The sequence below is a fragment of the Diospyros lotus genome, chromosome 1 (assembly GCF_014633365.1).
Source record: "Diospyros lotus cultivar Yz01 chromosome 1, ASM1463336v1, whole genome shotgun sequence".
In the NCBI taxonomy this organism is placed as follows: Eukaryota; Viridiplantae; Streptophyta; class Magnoliopsida; order Ericales; family Ebenaceae; genus Diospyros; species Diospyros lotus.
In genome coordinates, this window is record NC_068338.1 from 51427186 (window position 1) to 51446887 (window position 19702).

Sequence of the window (19702 nt, forward strand, 5' to 3'; positions counted from 1 at the left end):
CACATTGGTTTGTGCATTTCATGATGTGTGTGCTACAAAGGGCTGAGTTGCATTCACATGGGGACATGCTTTGTGTTTGATGGGATGTATGAGCATTTGCATGACCCGGTTGGTCTAAGAGCCAATTTGGGTATCCTAGGTGAACATATGCATTTAGAGCATGCTGCATGTATGTATTCCTATGTGAGGCGTAGCAGGGCCTGATGTTTGGTTTATGGGGGCCTTATCATCACGTTTATGCTACAACGGCCATTGCATTTCTTATGTGTTGCATTGCATGTTTTATTGTTATTATTATTATTCTGGACGGGAGTACCGACTCATGTCAGGATGTAACTCTTATTCTGGGCGGGAGTATCGTGCCAGGTGTCGGGAGTACCGACTCATGTCAGGATGTAACAAGTATCAGGAAAAGTCAAATATTGAATGTCAGGAAAAGTCGACCATGTCAGGAAAAGGCGAGTCTTTATGGATAATGAAATGATAGCCTATGTTAGGCTACAACAGGTTTGTATGTGGGACCCGGGTGCCAATGTGTGACTTATGTGGGCCCTTGGTTCTCTATGTGCAGTTAACTTTATGTTATGCATATAGAAGTAAGATACGTATGGATCATGACATGGTGTGGCTGCATTGGCATAAATTGCATGGGATGTTATGGGAAGAGTTAAATCCTAAACCTATAGCTTTTCTTTCATGAGCTTGTTGAGTCTCGTGACTCATGTTGTTTTCCATCATTCCAAGTAAGAATCGCCTGAGATAGCAGGTACATTCAACGGGGTTTGGGTCCAGACTGTCGTGTCATGATAGCAAGTGCAGAGCTCTCCCGAAACTAGATCCTGGGTGTCGTTGCACTTATGTTAAGGTTAATGTTTACGGTTTTTTGAGATTGTCGTATGTTATGTAAGCCTAGGTGGGCCCAAGAGATAAATGGTTTTGTAAAGATATTTATGAGATGTTATAATAAAAAGAGATTATGATTTAAATAAGGGTTGTGTCATTGTTCGGTATCATTTTAGTAATGACCCTCTCACGGATCCTCTATACTAGCGGGGGCTCCGGGAGGCGGGCTATTATAGTTAGAACTTGAGAAGATTCATACAGATCATAATGGCTCAGACATGATGACGAAGGCCTTATCAATTGAGAATGCCATGACCCAAAATCCAGGAGTTGTGACCGGCACTGAGAAGTTGAAGACTCCAATAAAAGATAACAAGCGTGCAATACACATAATCCTCTGACATTTGAATCTAAAAAGAAAATTACAAAAAATATTGCTATCCTCTTAATACATAAATTGAAATGCCCATAATTCATCACATACTTATAATATTCAAAATTTTCCAATTTACATACGAAAGAAACATTAGACCTCCTTATACTCAAACCCACGAGATGAGATGTACGTGTTGTAGCCAGAGCGTGACTAGAGTATATGCAATGGAATCATATACCACAACTCCTATCGTAAAAAATGATGCCAACTTACAAAATCTGAAATATTAAGGGGTAAGCCTGACATTAGCTTAGTGAGAGGTAAAAAGCATTATAATGGGGGAAAGCATAATCGATGCAACAAATTAATCTTCATGCCGTGTCAAGCTCGACACATATAATAACATAATAGGTGATGACGAATAAACATGCACATCTAAGAATTAACCATTTAGAATCAAAATTTACATATTCCATTCTATTGGGGTGGACTGTACTCTCATTCCCAATGTCATTTCGGCGGACCATACTCTCACTGGACAAAAACATGGATGGTGGATCGTACTATCGTCAACAAAGGGTGGACCGTACTCTCACCCACATGTATACGTGGTGCACCAATGGCTAACTCTTACTGTAATTAGCTACTTAGAGTTCTAACGGTTACTCCATTTAATATGTATCTTATGCTATCATTTACCAATAATAAGTACCACATGCAATATATATTCCATATAAGCATCAAAATTCACAGTCCACATTATCATGAGGCATAGTTTTCCCAAATGAAATCTTAAGAAAATGCAATCAATCACACATGTCAATATGCACAAATCAAACAAGATGGACTATATTTTTTTGAATTCAGATAAAGAATGAATTCATGCATAGTATATAGAATACCAGGATAATAGAAGATATGAATGCGACAATTGCTATCATAATACAATTCATCCACTCACTGTGATATGTAAGATTTGAAAATCCTTCAAATGCCTCTTGGCTAGGATACGTCAAAATCACCTATCAAAATTATTAAATTACATAAGAATTAAATAAATACAAAATTAAATCACTTAAGCTTGGACCAAACCTGAAGGCTGCCACAACTAAGCCCGACCCAAAACAGTCAAAAAATAAATTAGCCTAAACTAGCCACAATTGTCTCAGCTATTGCCGCCCATTGGTAACCATCGCCAATCGAAGTTTCTACGATTCGAGTCTACCATTAGAACTGCTAAGTCAATGAGGTTAATATATCTAAAAATGGGTTAAACCTAACGACTGGATTTTTGTAGATCTAATTTTTAATTTTTGGCCAGATTTAAAAACACACTGCCAATCGCGACCGGTGTTTTTCGGTGATCCAAGGCTACCACTCGACTCCTTTAACCCCCCCCCCTGACCAACATACCTAAAAACCAGCAAGATCTAATGGCTAGATCTTAATTTGTAGATTTAAGCTTAAACTTTCAGCCAACACACCCATGCGTGTATGCATACACATCTCATGAATCTATGTTAAAAGTAAAGATAATAAAACTAAAAAGCTCACATTGTTGTAAATCGAGGTTGATTTCACGGTGAAAACATGGTCGGATTCAAGATCCAATAGTCGGATTGCACAAAATAAGATATTTACAGAGCGTTCTTTGAAGAGAAAGTGAGAGTGAGAGAGAGGCTGCAACGGTCGAATGAAAGAGGGGGGAAGGAGTGCTGGGAGCCCTAGTGGCCTTTATATGGCCATATGGGCTTGGTTGGCTCTTCTTGGACCTTCTCAACATAAGGTCCAAAACTTGGGTCTTACAATCTCATCCCCTTATAGAAAATTCGTCCTCGAATTTTGGCTATAATCTAGGTTTCGAACAGATAGGGATACTTCTTTCTCATGGTGCCTTCTGATTCCTACATGACCTCATCATCTGTGTGGTTTTTCCATACCACCTTTACAGAGACAATGTCCTGGTTTCGAAGCCTTCTTACTTGTCTGTCAATAATGCGCTCTGGTTGCTCCTCATAGCTAAGATCCTTATCTATTTGCACTATCTTAATGGTCGGTGAGGGAAGAACTTGGAATGGATCGAGTTCATGCTTCCTCAACATCGACACATGGAACACTGGTTGGATACTTGCAAAGGCAGGAGGAAGATCCAATCGGTATGCTACAACACCCACTCAGTCCAATATCTCAAATGGACCAATGTACCTAGGGCTAAGCTTGCCCTTCTTGTCGAACCTTATCACCTCTTTCATAGGTGACACCTTAAAATATACTCTATCTTTGACTCCAAACTCTAAGAAACACCTACGACGATCCACATAGGACTTTGGTTGAACTGGGTTACCAACAGCCTTTTTCTAATCAATCAAACTTGCTCTATAGTTTCATGTACTTTAGCTAGCCAAATCAGTTGAACCTCACCTACCTCGAACCATTCTACTAGAGTCCTATATTACCTACCATAAAGTGCCTCATATGGGGCCATCTGGATAATAGAGTGCTAGCTGTTATTATATGCGAATTCGGCTAACAATAAGTTATTCTCCCAGTCACCCCCGAAATCCATGACACACGTTCTAAGCATGTCTTCTAGGGTTTGAATAGTCTGCTCAGATTGCCCATCAGTCTGAGGGTGGAATGTTGTGCTAAAGTTCAATTCCGTCCCTAATGCCTTTTGGAATGCTCTCCAGAATCGAGTGGTAAACTGAGGCCCTCAATCGGAGATAATGGATAGTGAAACTTCATGCAACCTAACCACATAATCTGGGTATTTTTTAACATACTAAGATATTGTATAGTTGGTGTTTACAGGTATGAATAAGGTGTTCTTGGTCAATCTATCTGCAACTACCCATATGGAGTTGCTACCCTTCTTGAATATTGGTAATCCTACAACGAAATCCATGGTGAGTCTCTCCCACTTCCATTCAAGGATTGGTATCTTTTGAAGCTTTCCACTCGGCATCTGATGCTCTGCTTTCACTTACTAACACATTGCTCACCAACTTACAAACTTTGCCACATCTTCCTTCAACTTATTCCACCAATACAAGGTCTTTATGTATTGGTATATTATATATAGAGATAGAACGGGGGAGGGGGGATTAATATTAATTAGGATTTATATATACAGCGATTTGATGCTATAGTGAATCGCTAAGAAGGTTGTATTCTTTCATGGTCCAAATGTTGTCTTGATCTGGATGAGTTTTGTTTTCATATATCAACCTTGGTACTCATCTAATAAGCCTTCTTCTACCATTGAATATATCCTCGCCCTTGTTTCTAACTTTTCAGCTTCCATTGCCAACAGTTCGATTGATTCGCGAGCCATTGTGACTCTTTTTCTTGAACTGGGTGAATAAGTTGATATTGTTACTGTTGTGGGCCGTGGCAAAGATGTCAAACAATTATGTCTCGCTATAGAGGTTGCGATCGACTATTACAAACTCCACCCGCAACGGGTTCTGTGTCACATTGTTGACAAGGTTAGAGACTAGTTCTTAACGATTCGATCGAAACCTAACCCTCATGCAATGGCACAACCAGTTACTGAACCATGATAGATAATCTGTTAGAATACTATATTAATATTTTTTTAATATATTATTTATATATCTTGTTTGTAAAAAATAAAAATTAATTATATGTTGCCCAGAAAAATATTTGAGGGGGGTGAATTGGGTTTTTTCAAAAATTAATAATTTTAGCTCTTTTGAAAACTCTTAAATTTGTGATCTTAATATGTGATGATTGTAGTATGATTGATAACAATAAAATCACACAACCACAAGGAACAAGATAAATTTATAGAGGTTCGGCTCTAAAGAACCCAATCATCTGTCTCAAAACTTAGCTTGAGGTTCTACTAAGGAGAATCAACACTAATTTTTAATTGGAGCTAAAACCAACATACAATCCATTGCTTAAAAAAGAACTACTAATATACTATTAGTAAATACAATCCCCTCGCACAACAAGTGAGTAAAAATAACAAACTTACAAACTTACACTAACGGTAGAGAATTTCACCAGCCAACACACTTCTAGCACTTCAAACATTCTCACTCTTGTTTGAATGTTCTATCAAGTTTGTTCACTTCCTTGAATCTCCATACTTATCCTATATATATACATCTTTCAAACAAACTAGCCATTAAAGAAAAGGTTAATATGAAGTTTGAAATTCAAAAATTGTTTAGATTTTCTCAAACAACAATGAACAAAACAAAAGAACATGTCTAAAGATTAGTCACTTTTAATTCAAAATAAATTTACTTTTTATATGAGAAATCAAGATTTAAAAATTTATATATAAGCTTTTGAGATATAAATGATTAAAACAAGGAAACATGTCTAAAAATATTTTTTTTTAATTTAAAATAAATTTACTTTTTGTATGAGAAAGAAATACATATATCAAGATATGAAAATTTAAATTAAGCTTTTTGAGACATAAATAATTAAAACAAGAAAACATGTCTAAAAGCAATTTACCTTTTCAAAATAAATTTTCTTTTTACATGAGAGAGGAATACATTTATCAAAATATGAAAATTCAAATATAAGCTTTTGAGATATAAATGATTAAAACAAGAAAACATATTTAAAGACAATCCGCCTTTAATTTAAAATAAATTTACTCTTTCTACCTATTTTTAATTCAAAATAAATTTACTTTTTGTATGAGTAAAAAATATATTTATATCATAAAATATTTTTTTATTATCAAAATCGTATTTCCTTACCATTGAGTTTAACATTATATTAATAACATTTTAACTCATAATTTCTAAAACATAATTAATATTTTTTTTCTTCAAATCTATACATCTAAAACTATATATTGATAAATATTTGATGGATATAAAACTGAAAATATATTTTCTTAAAAATATAATATTATATATATATATATGAACACCAAGCAAACAGAAAATTACAATATTGGCCGCCACCATGCTTATCCTAGTTGTACTGGTTTTGGCGATAAACCTCGCTCTAGAGAAGGAGAGAGAGAGAGAGAGACATATACGCATGGATAATGGGGAACATCTTTTTCAATTTATAGTCTACGTCGGTTTGCATTCGAGTCTCTCAATTTCCTTTTGATCACACATAGAACCCACTTCTTCAACTACAAAAAATCAAGAAATCTATCAAAATAATGAACATTTGAATCGTATATATAATATAATATAATATATAGATAGATAGAGATAGAGAAAGAGAAAGAGCAAACTTTGATCTGATGCTGCAGCGAGACACCGCCAAGACTAAACTTTTTCATGTTCCAAGCACCACTCTTAGCACTGTCTTTATTCTGGTAAACCAAGCTTTTGACTTGTCCAACCAGTTTGCCTTGATCATCAAAGATATCCATGCCCTTATCAACTCCTCGTTAGGTTCCTTTCCCCACTGTTCGGTCAATGCGTGAGCCTTCTCAATCTTTTTTTGGAGGTGAGTGAAGAAATAGAGCTTGGTGCTATCCTCAGTTGTGGCAAAAATCTCAGACAATTCCATATCATCGTAGAGGTTGCATTCTTGGATCAAAATAGACTCCGCGGGCAATGAATTTGGAGTCACCTTTTAGAGAAGATAACCGGACACTAATTCTTTATCGGTGGGGTGAAACCCGTACCCCAACGACATCTTCAACAATATAATTACTTGTTGCATGTCAAGCAAATAACAGAGAGAGAGAGAGAAAAAGACAAGAACACAAAGAGATAAAGCTTGTTGCCGGATCTATGTGTATATATAGCTGGAATTGGATTTGATTTACGTGCATACACACACACACACACACATATATATATATATGTATGTATTTTATCTACTAAGTTAAGTTGATAATGTTATTAATTTTTATACTCATAAAATTATAAATATTTTTTATAAAATTAGTAATAATTCTTTATAAATTCCAAAATTATCAATATTTCAAAAATTAAAGTGATTCTAATTTTTAAAAATTAAAAATTATAATTTTATAAAATATTTATAGATTTACCAATAATTTTTCTAATTCTATAAACACTTTTTAGGTAATACAAAATATTTATAATTCTTAAAATACTTATTATTTTTTGTTAATTAGTCAATAATTTATGAAATTATATTTTTACAATTCTATGAAATGTCAAAAGCATATTTTTCTCTCTAAACTTTTATGTCTTTTTCTTGTAGAATTTTATTTTTTTTGTAATTTCAAATATGCCTCTTAAATCGTGCAAAATTAGTCATTTAAATACACACATGTGCTGATATGGCAGTTCTCTAGCATCTCTTATCTTTTCGGTGTCAATATATATATATAAGTATATATTAAATTTCTAGATATATATATATATATTTCTAAAAAATTTATATTTTGCTTGGAATGTAAAATATATTTTTTCAATATACGCATATTTGGGTCAAGTTACTTGGGTTTTATTTGCATTCAAAATCTGAATAAATTCGGATTGAATATAATTTGCAAAGTTTATAAAATTATGTCAAAATTTTATAATCTAAAATGGATAGTATGTCAAGAAATAGTAACCACTCAAGATTGCTCAGGTGGTCTATCGCACTCATTCGAGAACTTGGATTATCGTAAAATGAAGGGGATCTAATTTACCTTCGTGTAGTGGTTAATAATCTGCATATATCTGTGAGGCCAAAACCCAAGTTTCAACTCACGATTTACTTGTATGTCGTCCTAATATGAGGTGTGAGAGTCAAAATATCTTTTGTTGGTTAATTTTAATTATAAAGTCCAGAGAGAAAATATGTCGATGTTGTTGGGTCTAAATGTGATAAAAAAATTATCAATATTTAATTTTGCTCAATTTTCAAGGGAAACGAGACTGTAAGAATTAAGTAATTTGTACCCAATGATTTATCTCCTAATACAAGACAAAATCTAAGTCTTGACATCCAACTGGGGAAAATTTGCAAACATGTCAGTCATTTAGAGCATTTGACTCTTAAGAGTCAATAACTTCAATGGGCCATAAGATGGTGACCCATTCTTCACTGAGCTCCCATTCGGTTTACACAAAGCTAGGCCTTTTGTTGCAGAGGGCTGTTGGGATTCAAGCAAAGAATGACAAAGTGAAGAGTGATCGACACGGGTGCAAAGGCTTTCAGGTGAGTGTCTTGGCCTAAAATTCCCACAGAAAAGTTCAACTGCTTAATGTGCTCTTCATCCATTTTTATTTTTTTCTTTTCAAATTGAAACTTTGCACACATCTTTTTCACTTTGACATTGATGAGTAGGTTGCTATTTTTAAGGATTTTTCCTTCACATGGTTAGAGTAACTCCAAGAGGGAGTGCCATCCAGGGTGTTAATTTCATAATTGTCGAAATGACATCCCGGATTAAAAAATTTTCACTCCAACGAGGGTGGCATCCAAGGATATAAAATGACAACAATTTTCTTGAGGTGCTATTTTTCTAATATCTAGAGAGAAAGAAAGGGAGAAGTGTCATCTCTAACAGTAAAATTGAACTGTTCTATTTCAACTTCTATAAATACATAGATTACCTGAAACAAGGGTTTTTAGGTGAGGTGTGCGATAAAGAAAGAGAGAGCCAGAGAGGCAACGATTGACCAATGAGTGACGGAAGGTCGAAAGGGCGAGGCTGAGGCTGAGAAGGCCAGCGACGGAGTGAGAGAGGCAGCAAGTGAGAACGAGGCGAGCGACAGAAGGGTGAGCTGCGAGCAACGACCGACCGATGACGAGGGGGTGAGCAGTCGAAAGGAATGAGGCATAGAGAGAGGGAAAGATGAATGAGGCTTAGAAGAGAAATGGGAATGGGAAGGCAGGGGTATATATATATATATATATAATTGATTTTAATTTAAAATAAATATTTTTATTTTAGTTAATTGTTAAAATTTAATTTTTGTAATTTGATTTAATTTTTAAATTTTAATTTTTTTTTAATTAAGGGTGATTTTACTTTTTTAATTGATTATTTTATGCTTATTCTTTAAATTAGTTATATTATTTATTTTTTTTGTAAATAGATTCGTAATTTGACAATTCTTTCGTTGATTTGCTTATGAGCGACACCGATTTATATGACGATTTTATGCAGATCAATCCCGTAATATTGACGTCAGTACAAAATGAAGTCATTCCAAGAGTAAGAAAATTTCAAAGGACAAATAATTTATCTCATGAAGAATATAAATTAATTGCGTTTGAGTGGCTTAACACAAGTAAATATGCAATTACTGGAAATGAACAACAAGATGGTGATTTTTGGTATATAATATTAAAATATGTAGAACTTCATGGAGACAATAAAGAAGAGCGTTCGCAAGTTTCTATTAAAAGTCGTTGGACTGATATAAATGCAAAATGTGACCAATTTGTCGATTTTTATGGTCAAATTAAAAACTACGGCAAAATGGATACACCAAGCAAAATAATGTAATGATTGAGTTTTTTTAAATAGACACTACTATGATTTGGTATTTGAACTATTTACTGAATGATTTCATATGTTTTCCAGGTTGATGAAGTGAAAGAAATGTATGTTAAGATAATTGGAAGACCATTTCAATACGAGCATTGTTGGAATATATTGAAAATGGAGCGGAAATGAACTGATAATCTTACTAGCAATAAGAGAGCAAAAACCCATTCAACTGGTAGTCCTGCTTAATCAAATTATGTTGAATTTTGCTATTCAACTCCACATTTAGGGGATAACACTGAACCCTCGTGCACTCCCAACTTTGATAGGCCATTGGGTAGAAAGGCTTCCAAGAAACAACTTAAAAACAAAAAGAAACAAATTGGAATTTAAGATATACTAGATCATCACCATTGGAATCAAAGAATGGAAGTGGAGCGACAAAAAGTTGAGCAGCATGATAAAATGTTAGCTTAACAGGAGATAGCATGGAACAACATCGTAGACAGTTAGAAATTGAAGAAATGCAGTTAGTAGTTCAAAAAAGTCTGGTAGAAGTTGAATAAATGCATAATGAAATGAAACTCATGGAAATTGACATTACTGGCATTGACCTAATTTCTGCGGCATATTGGAATAACCTGAAGATAGAGATTATGAAAAAACTAAGTTTTACTTTTTAATCATTATTTATTATGTTGTTATTATTCATAAAAAATTATGTATTAAGTTTGGTTACTATGAAAGTACTTGTGAAGTTGAAATACAACTTGAAATTGAAAAACCATGTTGTTCCCACAAATGCTTGATAAGATCTAATTGCAAATTTTATAATCATTAAATTTAATTATATCTTTTAATAAAAATTATTAAAATATTAAAATGAAATCTCTATTTTGACATCTGTCATTGGAGCAGATTTATAAGTTAGGGATGCCATAACACTGTTCAAAGTTGCAAATGGGTGATTTAACACTTCAAAATGGCAACTCCTTTTAGAGTTGCTCTTAAGCTTGTAAACCCTAGAACCTTCTTTCAACCTGCTGATAACCTTTTGGACTTAATTGTAACCTGCTGGTGGCCTTTCCACTTTTGTTCCATTTTACAGTTTTTGTAGTCTTCAACACTATTGCATTCAAGGTTGTTAAAATCGGGATTTTAAGTGGGATCGACAAAGGGTCCATAAAATCGGATCGTAAAATCGTAAGATTTTAGAGATAATTAAAAATACCCTTTAATTTTTGTAAATATATGTTTATAATAACATAATTTTGTAGAAAATGAATTAATATCATTTAATAACCTGATTATTCCTTATTATAATTCAAAAGATGATACTTTCAAAATATAGCTCAAAAACTAGCAGGTTGGTATAGGCAATTTAGAGGCAAAATATAGGTAATTTAGAGGTAAAATATAGTTTAAAATTCTTTAGAGGATGCTTCCAACGTCTTCCATTAGATTTAGATTGTAATTTTTTCTTGATTTACATTGATTAAATCAAGTAATCCCGATTTGGGGTTGGGTGGTCCATTAATTAATTACTTATTTGTCTTGATTTACTTATACAATCAATGTTAAATCAAGTAAAAATTATAATTTAAATCAAGTAAATTGGAACTTATGCAATTAATGTTAGATACTATGTGACATTGGAACTTATGTAATCAATGTTAAATCAAGTTCCAATTTAGAGGCAAAATATAACAATTCATTGCATAAGTTCCAATGCCAGATGCTATGTGACATTGAGACGTTGGAAGCATCCTCTAAATTACAACTTAAATCAATGGAGGTCTTTGAATCGTAAAATCGTTTGGGGATCTCTGAAGCGTAAAATCGTAAAATCGTACATGTAAAATCGAGATTTTATAGGATTTTATCCCAAATTGGATTTTACATGGGATTTGAATCGTTTGGGGGTCTTCGAATCGTAAAATCGTAAAATCGTACGTGTAAAATCGAGATTTTAACAACAATGATTGCATTGCATACACATTTACTTTTGTTATTAAGATGACCACTGTTTCGTAACACTTATTGCAATTGCATCTATTTATCAGTGGAGTCTCTTTCAATTGGATGTTACTGATTTGAAGTCTGAATTAACTTGCCATTTTGAAATGAAGGACTTGGGTCCTTTATCATAATTTTTAAGGATCAAAGTTGTTTTTTTTCTTAAAGGTTATCTTCTATCTCAGTCAAAGTATGCTATTGATGTTATGAAATGTGTTTGTCTCATTGATACAAAAGTTGTTGACGCTTATCTTGAGGTCAATGCTTGATAACCTTTTGATGGTGTACTCTTGACAAATTTTACTTTGTATCATACTATTGTTGGATGTCTTATTTATCTCATCATTACATATTTCGATATTGTTTATGTTGTTCATATTGTTAGCCAGTTTGTTTTTGCTCTTAATATAGTTTACTGGGCAACTATTCATTACAAGAAATTCAAGAATTAGTGATGAAAATTTTCTTTGCTATTTTGCGACGGATTATAAAAAAAAAAATCATAAAATTAGTGACATAACAATATTTTGTCACTAATGTAATAAAAAACACTAAAAACAACAAAGTTTTTGAATTTTTAGCTACAAAAATAATAATCCTTTGCTAAAATTAATGATGAATAGGTGTTTCTATTGCTAAATTTGAATAATTAAAAAATAAAATTTAATTTTTATTTAACAACGCTCGTTGAATAAAAATTAAATTTTATTTTTGAAATTTAGCGACGGGGACACCTGTCCATCGCTAATTTGTAGCGACAAATTATTATTTTCATTGCTAAAATTAAAAATAAAAAAATAATTTTAATATTTGTTTAAATAACAAAAAATGAAAAATTAATTTTAGTGATAGATTTAGAGAATCTGTCGCTAAATTTAAAATTAGCGATGGATTGATCATCACTAATTTTTTTTTTGTTTTTATAAATACATTTCGATTAATATAAAAATATTTTTAATTTATTTTAGTGATGGATGAGAAGTTTAGGGGTTACCTTATAAATCTCTTTCTTTCTATAAATATGAAAACTTTTCACTAAACCAAAATATGCTCACAATTTTAGTGAAAGTTTAATTTCACTTTTAATATAAGACTGACTTATGCATCAAAAGTTTGGAGGTGATTTTATTCGCACACTAAACTTGTTTTTCTCTTTGCAAGCCTCTCGGAGATGTTAAAAAACACCCTCTTACATCTTGATCGAGACATTATCTCACATAAAAAAAATTAATTATTATATCTTGACAATAATAGTATAAATTCAACATATAATAATGATTCTTAAAACTTAACTTGAACATATAATTTTTATTAGAAAAATTATTTTTAAAATAAATTCACAAAATATCTTCTTTTTTTTATAGAAGTATTATCAAAACTACTTCTAATTCTCTCAATGCTTGTTTTTGTGCATGGTCTTTTCATTATTTTGTTAATCATCGATTGACCTATTTGTATGACAATCGTATATCGCTAGTTTTAAAAATTTATTATCTTTTAAATGTTTAATTTTACTTTCATTGTTTACAAGTTTTGTCTTATTATTTTTTTTGCGAGATTTGACATCTACCTTGATAATCTATAGATGTTTTGCGAATTTTGTGTAATATAATTTTTATTTATAAAAAAATTAATTATTTAAAATAATAAACCAATAATAAATAATCTAATATATCAAACTAATTTATTATAATTATTAGATTTATAATATAATTATATTTTTAAATAAATATTAATTTAAAATATAATAATTTAAATTATTTTATTACCACTGATTATAATAAATTATTTAATAATTGTTATAATTTAAATTATTTTGTCAGCTATTATAATTTCAAATTATATTATTTTTATTAATTAAATCATTATTAATATTATTTTTATGAATTATATGATTTTTTATTTAATTATTAAATATTATAAAAAAGTAGGTGAATAAAGAGGCGTCCCTGGCCAATCTCCCCTCCCCCCCCTCCAATCAGTCCCTTCTGCAAACCCTTCCCTTCTCCCCCTCTGCCTCTCTCCGGCTCTCTCGCCCTCGCCCTCGCTCTCGCTCGCTGCCCTCGCTCTCGCGGCTTCCCTCTGGCTTGCTCGCTCGCGGGTCGCCCTCGCCTCTCGGTCGGTAGCTGGGGAGGTCCTCTCGTCTCGGTCTCGCACGGACACGGTCGGGTATGATACATCAATGCATTTGATTTGAGATTCTGATTCTGAGCATGATTGTATGATACAACATATATTGATACTACGATTTAGGTTTTTAATCCTTAGTTTATTTTGAATGTCTACTCACAAAATTTGAGGCCATACTTGTGATGTTCGTTGGTGAATGTCAAAACGTTTGTGCTGTTCGGCCAAAAGACGAGTAACCCAATGTGATGTTTGTTCGGTGATGATGGCAGAGAATGAATTAAAAAAAAAACCAAATATGTTTTGAGACAGTATCTGCATTAGCACACAAAGATAGGCAATCCACAAGACAGAGTTAAATGTGTTTTGTCTCCACAAAGTTGTTTCACTTTTGCAGTGAATATTAAGAATTTTGAGCATGCTTGAAAAATAAACCTGTTTTATTTACAACACTAATGATTTTCAAAGTGAGGAAGAGAGATTTGAAGGAGGCCAAGGATTTCAAGGAAGGATGCATGCAATTGACGGTGAAAAGCCATGGGACAAAGGGTGAAAATCTACTCACAAAGGACCTAAGTTATGATTGATGTTGCATAAACAAAAAATTTATATAATAAATGAGATGTTGAAAAGAAACACTGTTAATATTTCTTTGTTTTCTTTCTTTAGGGTTCTTTCTTAAGAGTGAGCATCTTCACTTGATTGATTTCTTGTTATCTTTTTCCATTTCGTCTATGGATGTTCCCTTTGTTTCTTGTCCATAAGATCCAAGAAAAAGGGTGCTGTCTTCTCAACAACTAGCTCAAATCTAATCAATTTGGTCTCTTTTTGTGGATTCCTATGGCTTAACTTTGTTTTTGTTCATAGGATGAATCCGATTTAATTGGGGCTAGAGACTGGTTATTGGAATTGTTTTCCCCTATGGCTTGTGTAGCTTTAGTTTTTGTGAGTATTTATCTTGGCTTTGGCTTTGGCTTTTGTTGTGGTTCTGATGCTTTTGGTTTTGCTTGTTGTGGCATTGGCTCGATTTATATGTTTTATGTTGTGTGGGTTTAATTAGTTGTTAAATCATCGGGTCTAGTTTGTTGGTTTAGTTGGTTGTGTCACTCTAAAAAGATTTAATTAGTTGTTAAGTCATTGGGTCTCATTTTTTTTTACCAGTGATGTAAACCTCATTATTACAATACATTATGTATAAAATGTTTGTTAGGATTGTAATTTTATCCGTTTTCTTCTGTTATATTTAAAGTTTAAACATTTAAGTATTAATTTTTAATATTAATTAGTTATCCTTTTTTTTTTTTTAATGATTCTCCTTAAATGTTGTTTAAATGCTACCTCCATTATCTTTGTTGGGTTAGGAACTCAAGTATAAAATGTTTCTTACAGTTTTTTCCTTCACAGAATGAAAAATTAAGGGCCTGTTTAGTTTTTGGAAAACATTTTCTAATTTTTTATGTTTTTCCAATTCCTATTATAAAGTTTAAACATAAGAAAATTGAGTATTCTGTTTTCTAATTGGAGATTCAATCATTCAATGAAAATTTGATTTTATAAAATTAGAAAATGTTTTCTACAACTCAACCGGCCCTAAATGTTTGAGTACTTCCTCTATTGTCTGTTTAGCTGAACTGCTTCATTTGAGCATGGGTAATGGGGCTGAACTTTTGAGACCTAAACTTTATATCCAGTATGTGATATGTACTGTAGGTCTTTCAAGAATGCTTTACCCTATAGTGGCTGCTTGTTTTGTTTTGTGTAGTGTTTTAATGTGATTGCATCTGTTAGAAAAGGCATTTAGTTTTTTACATGTCAGTTTTTTTGGTTTATGTTTCAATGAAGGACTTAAAGCTTTTTCTTTGGGGCAGGTAAAACTGTGTCTCCATCTGAAGGAGATAGTATTTTCTTTTATTATTTAGCTTGATTTGGTATCTCAGCCTTTATATGAATGCCGGGAATCTTAAAAATGTTAATTCCAATGGATCTGATGAGTACAATGATAAAATTCGGTTCACATAGTGCATTCACAATGTGATCTTTTTAAGTGGTGTTCTTTTTATATGCAGGAATTGATTGTCATTGATGATCTTTTGTCTACTTGGATTGGAGTTGAAGGACGATACACTTCGATCAAAAGAGTACAAGGGAAGGATGATAATTTTACCTTCCAGGTTGATGCATCTATGGATTTAGCATTTCAGGTTAGAGTATTCTCTTTGTGAAACTCACCCTTAAGATCTTTTGTTAGTAGCTATTATTCTGAATATTTTCTGCCTTGAATTTGTTATTCTGGTTCTTTTTACTTGTTTGTTCAATTTTATACCCTTCCATGCATAGCTTAATAAGTTTCTATAGTTTCTTATTTAATTCTTTGAGTGAGTATGATTCATAGAGAAACTGGATGACTCAGATGAGTTCATATAATCATTCTTATAATCTTATGTTCTTACTTGAGGCTGAACTCCTTTGCAAGTGGAATTTGTTTTTTTGGACTGAAATTGCAGAAGTATTATCCCATAGCTTTGTTCTAGTTTGATGTGATTTAGATTTTAGTTTGTTATTCGTGATTATTAATTTAAATTAATTGTGTTGCAGAATTAGTATCTATGTTTATAGATTTAAAGCTCCTAAATGGTTGGTGGAAAACAGATCAAGTGCCTAAAAATTTAAACGCTACTATTTGATAATTAGGTTAATTTAATAATTAATTATATTTAAAAAAATAAAAATGTATTTATTTTAGCGATGGAATTAGCAACGCCATTTTGGCACTAAAAATATAATTTTTTATTTCTTTATAACGTAGCAAAAATAATTTTATAATTTTTTTAATTAATTAATTATTTATTTAATTTTTTAATATGTTTTAGATATTTCATCGCTAAAAGAATTTTTTTTATATATTTTAGCTATGGATTTTTTCTTAAAAATAAAAAAATATATTTAGCGACATAAATTTCTGTTGCTAAAATAAATTCTTATTTTTTATAAAAAAATAGCGACAGAATATTTTGTCTCTATATTTAGCGAAAATTTCTGTTGCTCAAATAAATTCTTTAATAATTTTTTTAAAAATAACGATGAAATATTTCGTTGCTAAATTAATTTCTTATTTTTTTAATAATTTTATTTTTAAAAAATAGTGACTGAATATTTTGTCGCTAATCCATCGCTGTTTTGTTTGGTCGCCATATTGGACAACTGAATTAAAAATGGAATTGCGATGAAAATTTTCGTTGCTAAATTTAAGAAAAATTACATTTAGTAACGGAATATTCCGTCGCTATATTAATTTCTTATTTTATATATATATATATATTTTAAAAAATAGTGACAGAATATTTCCGTCGCTAAATTGGCGACAAATCCGTTGCTAAAAAAAAATTTAACAACTAAGACCTAATCCGTCGCTAAATTGATTTAGCGATGAATTTTTGGTTTTAGCGACGGAATATTTTTGTCACTAAAACCCAAAATTCTTGTAGTGGTTGTTCGTATTTTGCACTATCTTTGTGGTACTTGCTTTCAGAGTCGTTTGTTCCCATCAACCTCATCTTTAGAGCTTTGTGCATACTCTAATACTAATTGGGCTAGTAACCCCACTGATTGTAAGTCCATTACTAGCTTTTGCATATTTTTGGGTGATTCTCTTATATTCTCTTGAAAAAGTAAGAAACAGACTGTTGTTTCTCGTTCTTCTACTGAAGTAGAGTATCATTCCCTAGCATCCACTACTATTGAGATTGTGCACATTGGTTACTTGCAGACATTGGTATTCCTCTTTCCTCTCCAACTCTTATGTATTGTGACAATAAAAGTGCTATTCAAATTTCTCACAACTCTGTGTTTAATGAGCGTACGAAACATATTGAGATTGACTATCATATTATTCTTTACAAAGTCTCATTCGGTTCATCGTTTTCGTTTCTTGCTTGACAAACTCTTGCTGCTTCTTGTTGTAGCATCGTGAGTTTGAGGAGGGATGTTAGCGTAATTAGTATTTCATCATAAGGGTAGTTTAATCTTTTGCTTTTTATTTATTGTTGTATATATATTCTCTTGTTCTATTACTAAACCCTAATTTTGTGTGGTTCATTGTAGCCTCCTCCTCCTTCTTCATTTTGTTGTTCTTTTTGTTTGAGTTACACATTGAAGTTGATTTGGTTTAGATTATTCACACTGAAGACCTTTTGGACTTAATTGTAACCTACTGGTGGCCTTTCCACTTTTGTTCCTTTTTTCAGTTTTTGCAGCCTCCAACACTATTGCATTGCCCACACCTTTGACATATATCATAGGACTAATTTTCCATTTCTAAGTACAACCCCTTGTTCTCTCTATCTCAATTTAATCCCTTTAAACCTCAACTGCATGCACCTTTGCATCAGCAAAGTGCAGGACCAAACCTCTTACAATCTTCTCAAGTCCCTTGTCAATATCCCCCAGGCCACAGATAGGTGCAAGTAAATTGAATTAGGGACATGAAAATGCTGATAAGGTGTGAAGGGTCAAAGATTAGGTTTCTACCTGAGCAAGCACAAATATTCTAATTCAACTTTAAAATGAGACACCGAAGAAATGCAACATCTTTTACTTTTTCTTTTTCTATTTTTTTATGGTTACAATTTTTTTTTCTATTTATAGCAAACTACACATTTTGTATATTTCCTGGCTGGTTCTAGAACTTAATATAGACTAGACAGAAGACACATCACGACTATTATTGATGAGTTTGTGGTTAGCGTAGATGACCAACAACCTGTTTCTGATCTCCATGCATTATCTTTATTTGGGTAGCTACAGGTTGGCTACTCCATATGGCAATACAATTTGACATCCCCATTCATCAAAGGCTCTGCCCTCAATTGCTATCTATATATAATGGACTTCAAATATTGAATATATCATTCACCAAACATCATTCAACACTTGCAAATGGCTTTCAACAAACTCATCATTTGTATTACTCTTTCAACTGTTGATTTTCTTGCTTGCATTAACTTGGGTTACTCACGGGGAGCAAGAGGGTGTTGGTGATGTGGATTCTAAGAATGTGATGATTGTGGAGGACGGCGTATTTGGCAAGATTTATGTCCCCAAGTCTGTCAATTCTACTAGAAAACTTCCCATCCTTGTTTTCTATCATGGCAGATCCTTTATCTATAACAGTGCATTTTCTCCCTTTTATGACAATTACGTTTCAGAATTCGTAAAGAAAGCCAACATTGTTGCATTCTCGGTTGACTACAGATACCATATCCCTACAGCCTACGATGATTCACGGCTCGCTCTCAAGTGGATTGCTTCACACGTTTCTGGCCATGGCCTTGGGGCATGGCTGAATAGCCTGGCTGATTTTGAGAGAGTTCATACTGCCGGAGACAGTGCAGGTGCCAATATTGCACACAATTTGCTCATGAAACAACAACGACAACAACAAGAAGATGGTGTTAACATCAAGATCAAAGGGATGGCCTTGCTCCATCCATGCTTCTGGGGGAGCATGCTAATATAGGGAACGAGACTGGCTTGGATGTGTCTTCGAGATCATATGCTGCACGTATTTGGTTGGATGCCGTTAGGAAGTCAGAGTTGTGGGGTACTAATCTAGGCAATCAACTGTTGGTTGACCCACGAGTGAACCCGCTGATGGATTCAAGGCTTCTGAGCCTACCCTGTGGCAAAGTGTTGGATGTGGTTGGTGATGAAGACATCTTTAAGGACAGGGGCTTGGTTTACTATGATGCACTGTGCAAGAATGGATGGAGAGGAGAGCTTAAGGTGGTATTCTTTTTGTGTTTCAATTTTGAGTTTTGAATTCGTTTTCAGTTTTGTGATTTGAGAGTGTGTTTTGAGATTTTTAAAAATGCGTTCTTTTTATCATTCTGAAAAATTGTTTCTTAAAATAGAAAATTAGAATACGT

General features: G+C 32.7%; 1 pseudogene; it reads left to right on the forward strand.

Moving 5' to 3' along the window:
* Nucleotides 1-8212: 8212 nt before the first annotated feature.
* LOC127794413 (probable carboxylesterase 12) overlaps nt 8213-19702 on the forward strand; it is a 37046-nt pseudogene continuing 25556 nt past the window's right edge.